General features: G+C 47.6%; 1 long non-coding RNA gene across 1 annotated transcript; it reads right to left on the bottom strand.

The window, feature by feature from the left end:
- Positions 1 to 4036: 4036 nt before the first annotated feature.
- Positions 4037 to 5153, bottom strand: LOC111818458. The gene is made up of 3 exons (XR_002822437.1): positions 5127 to 5153; positions 4296 to 4345; positions 4037 to 4116 (listed from the first exon to the last, which is right to left on the bottom strand). It is a non-coding gene; the product is annotated as an uncharacterized LOC111818458 (long non-coding RNA).
- Between the last annotated feature and the right edge of the window lie 1774 nt (positions 5154 to 6927).

The raw sequence follows: 6927 nt of genomic DNA, 5'->3' as shown, positions 1-6927 counted from the left end.
TTTTTTGTATTTTAGGACAGGGTGTACAGGGGTGCACAGGGTCTCCCTGCGTAGATCGGACACATAGTGATCCTCCTGTTTACAGCCTCCCAAGTGCCGAGATTGCAGATGTGTACCACCATGCCCAGTCTCAATTGCTGTCTCAGGGGCGGGGCCGGCATGGCAGCCTCTGGGATCGAACCCCTGGCCCCTGTGTCTGACTAAGCAGGCACTTTAATCCGCTGAGCTATTTGTCCAGCCCCAGCATCAGCTTCAAATGCTTAAGGGATGTGCTTGTTATGTAGGATGCAGTGAGCCCTGCATCACACACCTCGGGCAAACTGACACCTTCAGAATCTTAAACACACAACCGAGATGAATAGAGCCCTGCCTGCCCGGCAAACCCTGGCAAAAATGTGTGCTAACAATTCTGAAGACATTTTCACTTTTATTTTACCAAAGCATTTAGAACTGGCTTTAAAAAATCAATGATGTACTTAGGTTATGTGTATCAGGAGATGTTTTGGTTAATTACTATAATGGGAGAAGTTTTAATCTTTGTGAATGCTCATTTATTGATAAGGCCAATAGATTTCCTATGATTTTACTATTTAGGGATAACTTACAATATACACTCACGTATCATTCACATAAGCACATTTATACACAGATACAGGTCTTATATCTTTCATTTAAAAAATCTTTGTCACAAGACAGAACAATAGTTACATAAACTCATCGTTTTTTAAAGCAATAATTAAAACCAGTATATGCCTCTAACAGAACAGGGCAAGTAAGGGCTACCTGTTCATGTGGCTAAACTTGAAGATTTCCATTTTTCCCGATCAATGGTTTTCTGGAGACTGTGGACAAAATTTCCTGGCAAAGCAATTTCCACAGTAGTCAAGTGTTCAAGAGCCCTTTTTGCCTCTTTTCCTTCTTTTTTTCAGTCTTGAATGGATAGAGGAGCTAACTCTTGGATGTTTACTTTTTAAGAAGAACTGCCTAGAATAATAATAATAAATAAATAGTAATAATAAACCCTTTAAAACAACCTTGAATTTAATAATTAAATTGTCTTTCATTTTGTTTACCTGACTGGTTTGCTTAAGTAATCAACTTGTGTGGCAAATATTTGTAGAAACGACTCTTAAAAGATTGTCTGCGGGTTTTCTTTGATTTTTTTTCTGTTATGTGTAACAGAGGAAGCAATTTTTAAACCAGGCACAGATCTTAGTTTGCTTTTCAAGATTTTGAGTAAGGCATAAAAGTGGTTTTTAAAAGGCAGAACAGTCTCATTACTCCAAGCACATAACGCCACCTATTTCGTTCCCAAGAAGGACAATTCTCCGGGGTGTAAGCTGCCGCGGCGCTTCATAAATTGCAAAGCCACTATTTAAAAATTTTGCCTTTTCCTCTACTCTGAAATACCATGAGAAAAACTTTCAAGCGGGCTTCTTCCTGTTTTCATTTCAATTTGTCTTTATCATAATTTAAGTGAAAATGTCAGCAGAGCCGAAATAGGAAGAGAAAAAAATATGTAAGACAGCTGAACAGCCTTTATGTGTTAACCCCATAATTGCAATTTAAGAATTACCCTTTTTCACTGATTTAGAGAAAAAGAAAGAGGCTGGCAGGATAGCTCAGCAGACTAAGAGCCTGCCTGGGCAAGCGCAGGGACAAGGGTTCATCCTCGGTCCCACATGCCGTGCCTGCCCCGCCCCCGGGGAGCACTGAGCCGGCCACTGGGTCTTGGGTGTGGTGTTGCACGCCTGTAATCCCAGCGCTGGGCAGGCTGAAAACAGGAGGATCACTATGAGTCCGAGCTGCGTAGTGAGACCCTGTACCAAATACATAAATGGAAAAAAAAAAAAAAAGAATCCGTATGGAAATGGAGCACAATACATAATTATTTGAAGCGCCCAAACCTGAAACTTTCTACATGCGTTGGACTTTTAAAATCTCATTTTTTTTTTCTTAGTCTCTCAAGGACAAAAGAAAGCCCTTTAAACTCCATCAGGTAATTTTAAGGGTTTGAGCAGAGTGCCTCGCCCCGCGGATACCCAGTGCTTTAGTGTGTCGGGTGTAGTCCTGTGCGCAGGGCCGTGGATCTGGCGGAGGAGTCTCCACGAGCGCGCCTTCTTATTTGGGGAAGGCCGGGCCAACACAATTCCATTTTTATTCTGGCAACCCCTACACGCCCTAGTAAGTCAGCCGGCGCTGCTGTGGCCCGGAAAGGGGAGACGGGTGCCTGGGTCTACGACAGATCCAGTGGCTTACACTTGTGGCTCTTTGAGTTTCAAACTAGGTCAAGCCCGTGGCATAAGTCTTATCTCTGTTTGCATGAGAAAACCGAAACTCAGGGCTGTGGGGTGGGTGGGACTGGACCCGGAGAGCCTGCGTCCAGAGCCTGGACTTTCAGTTGCTTCACTGCGCGCTGCCTTGCAGTACGAAGTGATTTCACATAAAGAGCGAGCGAAAGTGAGGACACGCACACAAGCGAACAGTCAGCTTACAGATGAGTTGCTTTATTGGGGAGACCCCGCCTGCCATGGGGTGGCTGCTGCTCTGGGGCTGAAAGTGGACAGCGAGGGTAGCAGTGGATGGAGGTGGGAGATTTCAGTTGGGAGAAGGACAAAAGGAGTTGGAGCGGGGCCCTCTGAACTGGGTGGCGAGGCGTCCTGGGAGGTGGGCCGCTCAGCACGTGGGGGCCTTCCCACCGCACATAAAATTGGGATAGACCTGGTACTTCTTATTATAACTCCTCAGGTTTTGCGCGAAACAAGAGGCAGCAGCTTTGTCGCATTCACACAGCTTCTTCTGACAGGAACTTTGGTTGGCTGAAATTAGAAGACAGCGATCACCAGGTGGGGTGTTTTTGATGATTATTCTGTGTGTTCTTGGAGGGAGAAACAAGAGGCCTGTAGGGTTGATACTCCTCATTTGACGTAAGTACCTGCTCTGGGATAGCGCTGACCAATGGGAGGCCGACAGGGCCAACAGGGAAACAGCTCCAGGCACCTGTACTCTGCCTCACACGCCACGGGAACCCCTCTCTTTGAAGCCTTCAGGGTGCAGGGGCGCCCTGTGTGACTTCCTCCGCGTAACCTCCTCTGGTTAACTGGCCATCCTTATACTGAACAACCCATAGGGGGTCCTCTGGGCTGCATGTCCCCTCTGTCCCTCTTTTGCTAAATGGCTCCCTGCCACTTTCAGTCAAAACCTACAGATGCCAGGCCTGGAAGGTCTGGCTTATCCCACCCTGTCCTCGTCTCACCCCCTGCCTCCTTCGGTCCTCACACTTGTCCTAGCAGCACAGTAGGATCTGTGATTCGCCCCAGGTCCTCCCTCTGCGAACACCCCAACCCTTCTGTTCACTGTCTCTCTGCACAGCCTCTGGGCCCTGGCACAGGTGTCACTGCTCTGACGTGTCAAGGTTCTGTCTCCGCTTCCTTCCTACCACAGCCTTCCCCACCTGGGGCTCTCGGTTTCTTTGCCTCCCACTCAGCCATGAGCCTCCTGAGACAGGGACAGTGCTCCTTTGGGCTCTATCTCTGTGCCCAGCACAGGGCCTGGCACAGTGGGCACTCAGTACATGCAGGCAGGAGACAGGGTGGTGTCTCAGGACTCCAGCTTACCTCTGCAGGTGATTGAGCTCCCACTGATGGTGACATCATACTTCAGACTTTTTGGTCTACATTTAAGTTTGTCCAGACGTTTGTAGCAACAGTCATGCCGGGCGCAGCACCTGGAAGGAGGACATCCTGTTGGGGTTTCCTTCCCATAGCTCCAGGGTCATCTCCACTCTTCCTTGGACAGAGACCCAGTGACTTTGGGATGGCCTCGAGCAGTTTACAACATGCTGGCTGCTTTTCCAAGCAGTGCTTCCTGGAATCTTCTAACCACTGGGCCTTGGCTCTACCCTTGCATCTCTGAGTCCTGTCAACATCAGAAATGAGCAGGAGGCAGGGAAGGGGCTGGGGTGGCCTTACCAATCTGTTGCATCTTTGGGGGTTCCTTTGCCACCTACACCGCAGTGACAACCATAGGCACCATAACTTAAAATTGCATTCTTTCCTGTCTTGCTCTTGATCATATCTGCAAATTGTCCCAATCTGCCGTAGACTTGAGGCAAGCCTGGAAGGGAATGGCTTGGTTATGTGGCATGAAGCCCTTGTGTGTCTGCAAGTGTTGCTCCACAGAGATGTCTTTTCTTGCTCCTCCCATACAGAGAGAAGACTGTTTTAGTGAGAAAGTGAGGGTCAGGACCTCTCCCTCTGTTCCCCATGTGCCCAGAGATCAGGGTCCACTCTTACCAGAGACCGCCATGAATGCCAGCAGCAGGAGAAGCTTCATGCTGAGTGTTCTGTGAAGGACACACATGCAGACTCATTGGCCTGAACTTCGCTCCCACTTGGTCCCATTTTCTGCCCTGATGTCTATTCTACTGCCCAACCCTACAACCCTGGAGTACACATAGGTGCCATTCCATCCAGGTCACTTCTAGGGTGAGCATCACTGTCACACACGAGGTCACAGAGTGACCTCCAGCACTACTTGCACATAAACCACCTCCTGACCCTTCCCAGTTCTGTGGAATGGTGTCACAGACACGCAGTCCTCAGATCTTTCGTCCCCTCACATGATACAGCCATGAGACCTCCCTTTTGCCTCATCAGAGGGAGAATTCTCGGGAGAGTAGAAGGAGTGTCATTACAAAACGCTGGTCAGAGGTCAGAGGTTTGCATTCCTATCAAGAACTTCTTGCCTGTCCCCATACTAGATTCAGATTCCATCTGCAGTGTCTGATTCCCAATCTTTCTCATGAACTAAAGAAGCAACTCTTCTTTGCAAGCCTTTCCAACGTCACACCATACACAAATGCACGCACACCCACTTACCCCTACACACAAACATCCTTGCACATGGACTCCCTGCTGCCTCACACATCCTTATGTTCAGCACCCCCATAAGCTCACACAGTATGCTTGCACACTCATCTTTTGTGCATGCCAACTGTGTGCAGCCCTGCTGGTGCACACATGGGACACATACACATATGCAAACACATAACACAGTTGCTCCCAAAGGCAGCGAACAAGCAGGAATTCTAATACTCTTGACTAGGCATTAGGCTGGGTGTTTACCTCTCTGAGGCTGCTGCAATGGATCTGCCAGTGACTGTCTTATTTTTCCTGAACTCCAGCTGGTCTTAAATAGCTGCTTCCTCTGGGATGTTGGGGTTGGAGGTCATGTGGTGAGGTATAGGTGTGGTCAGTTGTACTCAAAGACTGGCCCGCCCATTCTCACCACATCAGTTGGTAGGTAGGACAGAGATGAACCTTAGAAAAAAAATTATATCTTATTTTTTAATTAGTTACATATCTGTGAAGGCCTGGTAAATCTTTCATGTGATGGGCTGCCACGAGAATACATTGCAAGGCCTTTGAGAGACTTTCCCATGGCTTAGCTCCTGTCCAGGTAAATTCCCTTAATCATGTCTGTATGTGACAACCAGTCAGTGCCCTGGAACCACTTCCATGGTAGACAAGGGCCATGTGCTCTGACAGACCATGGAGTCCTCTATGCAGTAGATGGGCCAGTTACTAAGTGAGGATTTCTCCTTTCTTCTGCTAAACATGACATTTGGGAATAGGGAAGAGGATGGAGGGCCAGTCATTCTCTAGGTCCATCCGTCATCATTCATTCACAGAAAGCGTGCGCTAAGCTTCTACAAAGTTCCTGTGCAGACTTCTGACAGCTGATGAGGACTGTGTCCTAGTCCTGCCCTTGGAGTCCCCTCAGCCCACCAAGGAAAACAATGGGCAGATTCCATTTCTCTGTAACTGGGACCCCTGCTCCCATCTGTTCTTCTTCCCATTTTCTGATCCTAGGGAAAGACAGAGGCTGACTTTGCCATTGCTTCTAAACCTCTGCTTCCTCCTTGGCCCCAGGGCTTAGTTGTTCAGATACAGGCCAGGGAATGCTCCTTGTTTTGTTCCTACAGGCTCCGTTCACACAGTATCTCACAATCTATTCATAAAATAGGTTTCTTTTTTCTTGCTCACCAATTTGTAGTAAGGATTTAGCTTCCAGGACTGAGGCAAACAGCATGATGCTTGTCAACTTTATCTGTGCCTCAGCCTCTAGCCCTTCACAGCTGTGCAGCCCTGGGTTTGCTCCATGTGTGGACATCAGTGTGAAGGGTCACCCCAAGCTGGCACCAGAGAACACCAGGTGTAACTCCTGGCCTTAGTGTGGATTTGGAAGGTGGGGGCAGTGTGTATGCTGAGCTGAGCATTTAGGAGAGCTGTCCTGAAACACGCTGCCACTCTTGCTGTAGAAAATGTAGAAAATAAACTTCTGTTGTTATTAATTCTCTGAGAGTTGAGATTGATTATTATCTCAGCGTTATCTACTTTGAGTCACAAGGATGGATTTCCTTTTGAAACTGCATTATGCTTCATGTGTTAGACCCATGTTATTGGGTGAATTTCTTCTCCTTTTCCTACTGCGTATGTTCAAGTTTCAGAATGTAACTTTGTTCAGAAACAGGGCAATCGCCAATATAATTACATTCAGATGAATTCATTAAGTTGGACCTTCAATCTACATGGCTATTTTTTAAAAAAGGAAATACTTGGCTCCAGAGACACGCACATAGGGAGAACACTGTAAACACAGAAAGAGAGAGAGAGAGAGAGAGAGAGAGAGAGAGAGAGATCAGGGAGAGGCTTGCAGAAGCCAGGGTGGCCAAGATCATCAGAAACTAATGGCCAGGAGGCGAGAGGCATGGAGAGGATTCTCCAGCTCAGCACTCAGAAAGAACCAGCCATGGGGAGACAGCTCAGTAGAATAAGCACTTGCCTGGCAAGTGCAAGGTCCTGAGTTCAATCCGCAGTCCTGAAAAAAAAAAAAAAAAAAGGAACCAACCAACTTTGATGTCTG

Source organism: Octodon degus, unplaced genomic scaffold (genome assembly GCF_000260255.1).
Source record: "Octodon degus isolate 3935 unplaced genomic scaffold, OctDeg1.0 scaffold00092, whole genome shotgun sequence".
NCBI lineage: Eukaryota > Metazoa > Chordata > Mammalia > Rodentia > Octodontidae > Octodon > Octodon degus.
The sequence above is the reverse complement of the archived record's forward strand: the minus strand, read 5'-3'. Positions and strand labels throughout refer to the sequence as shown.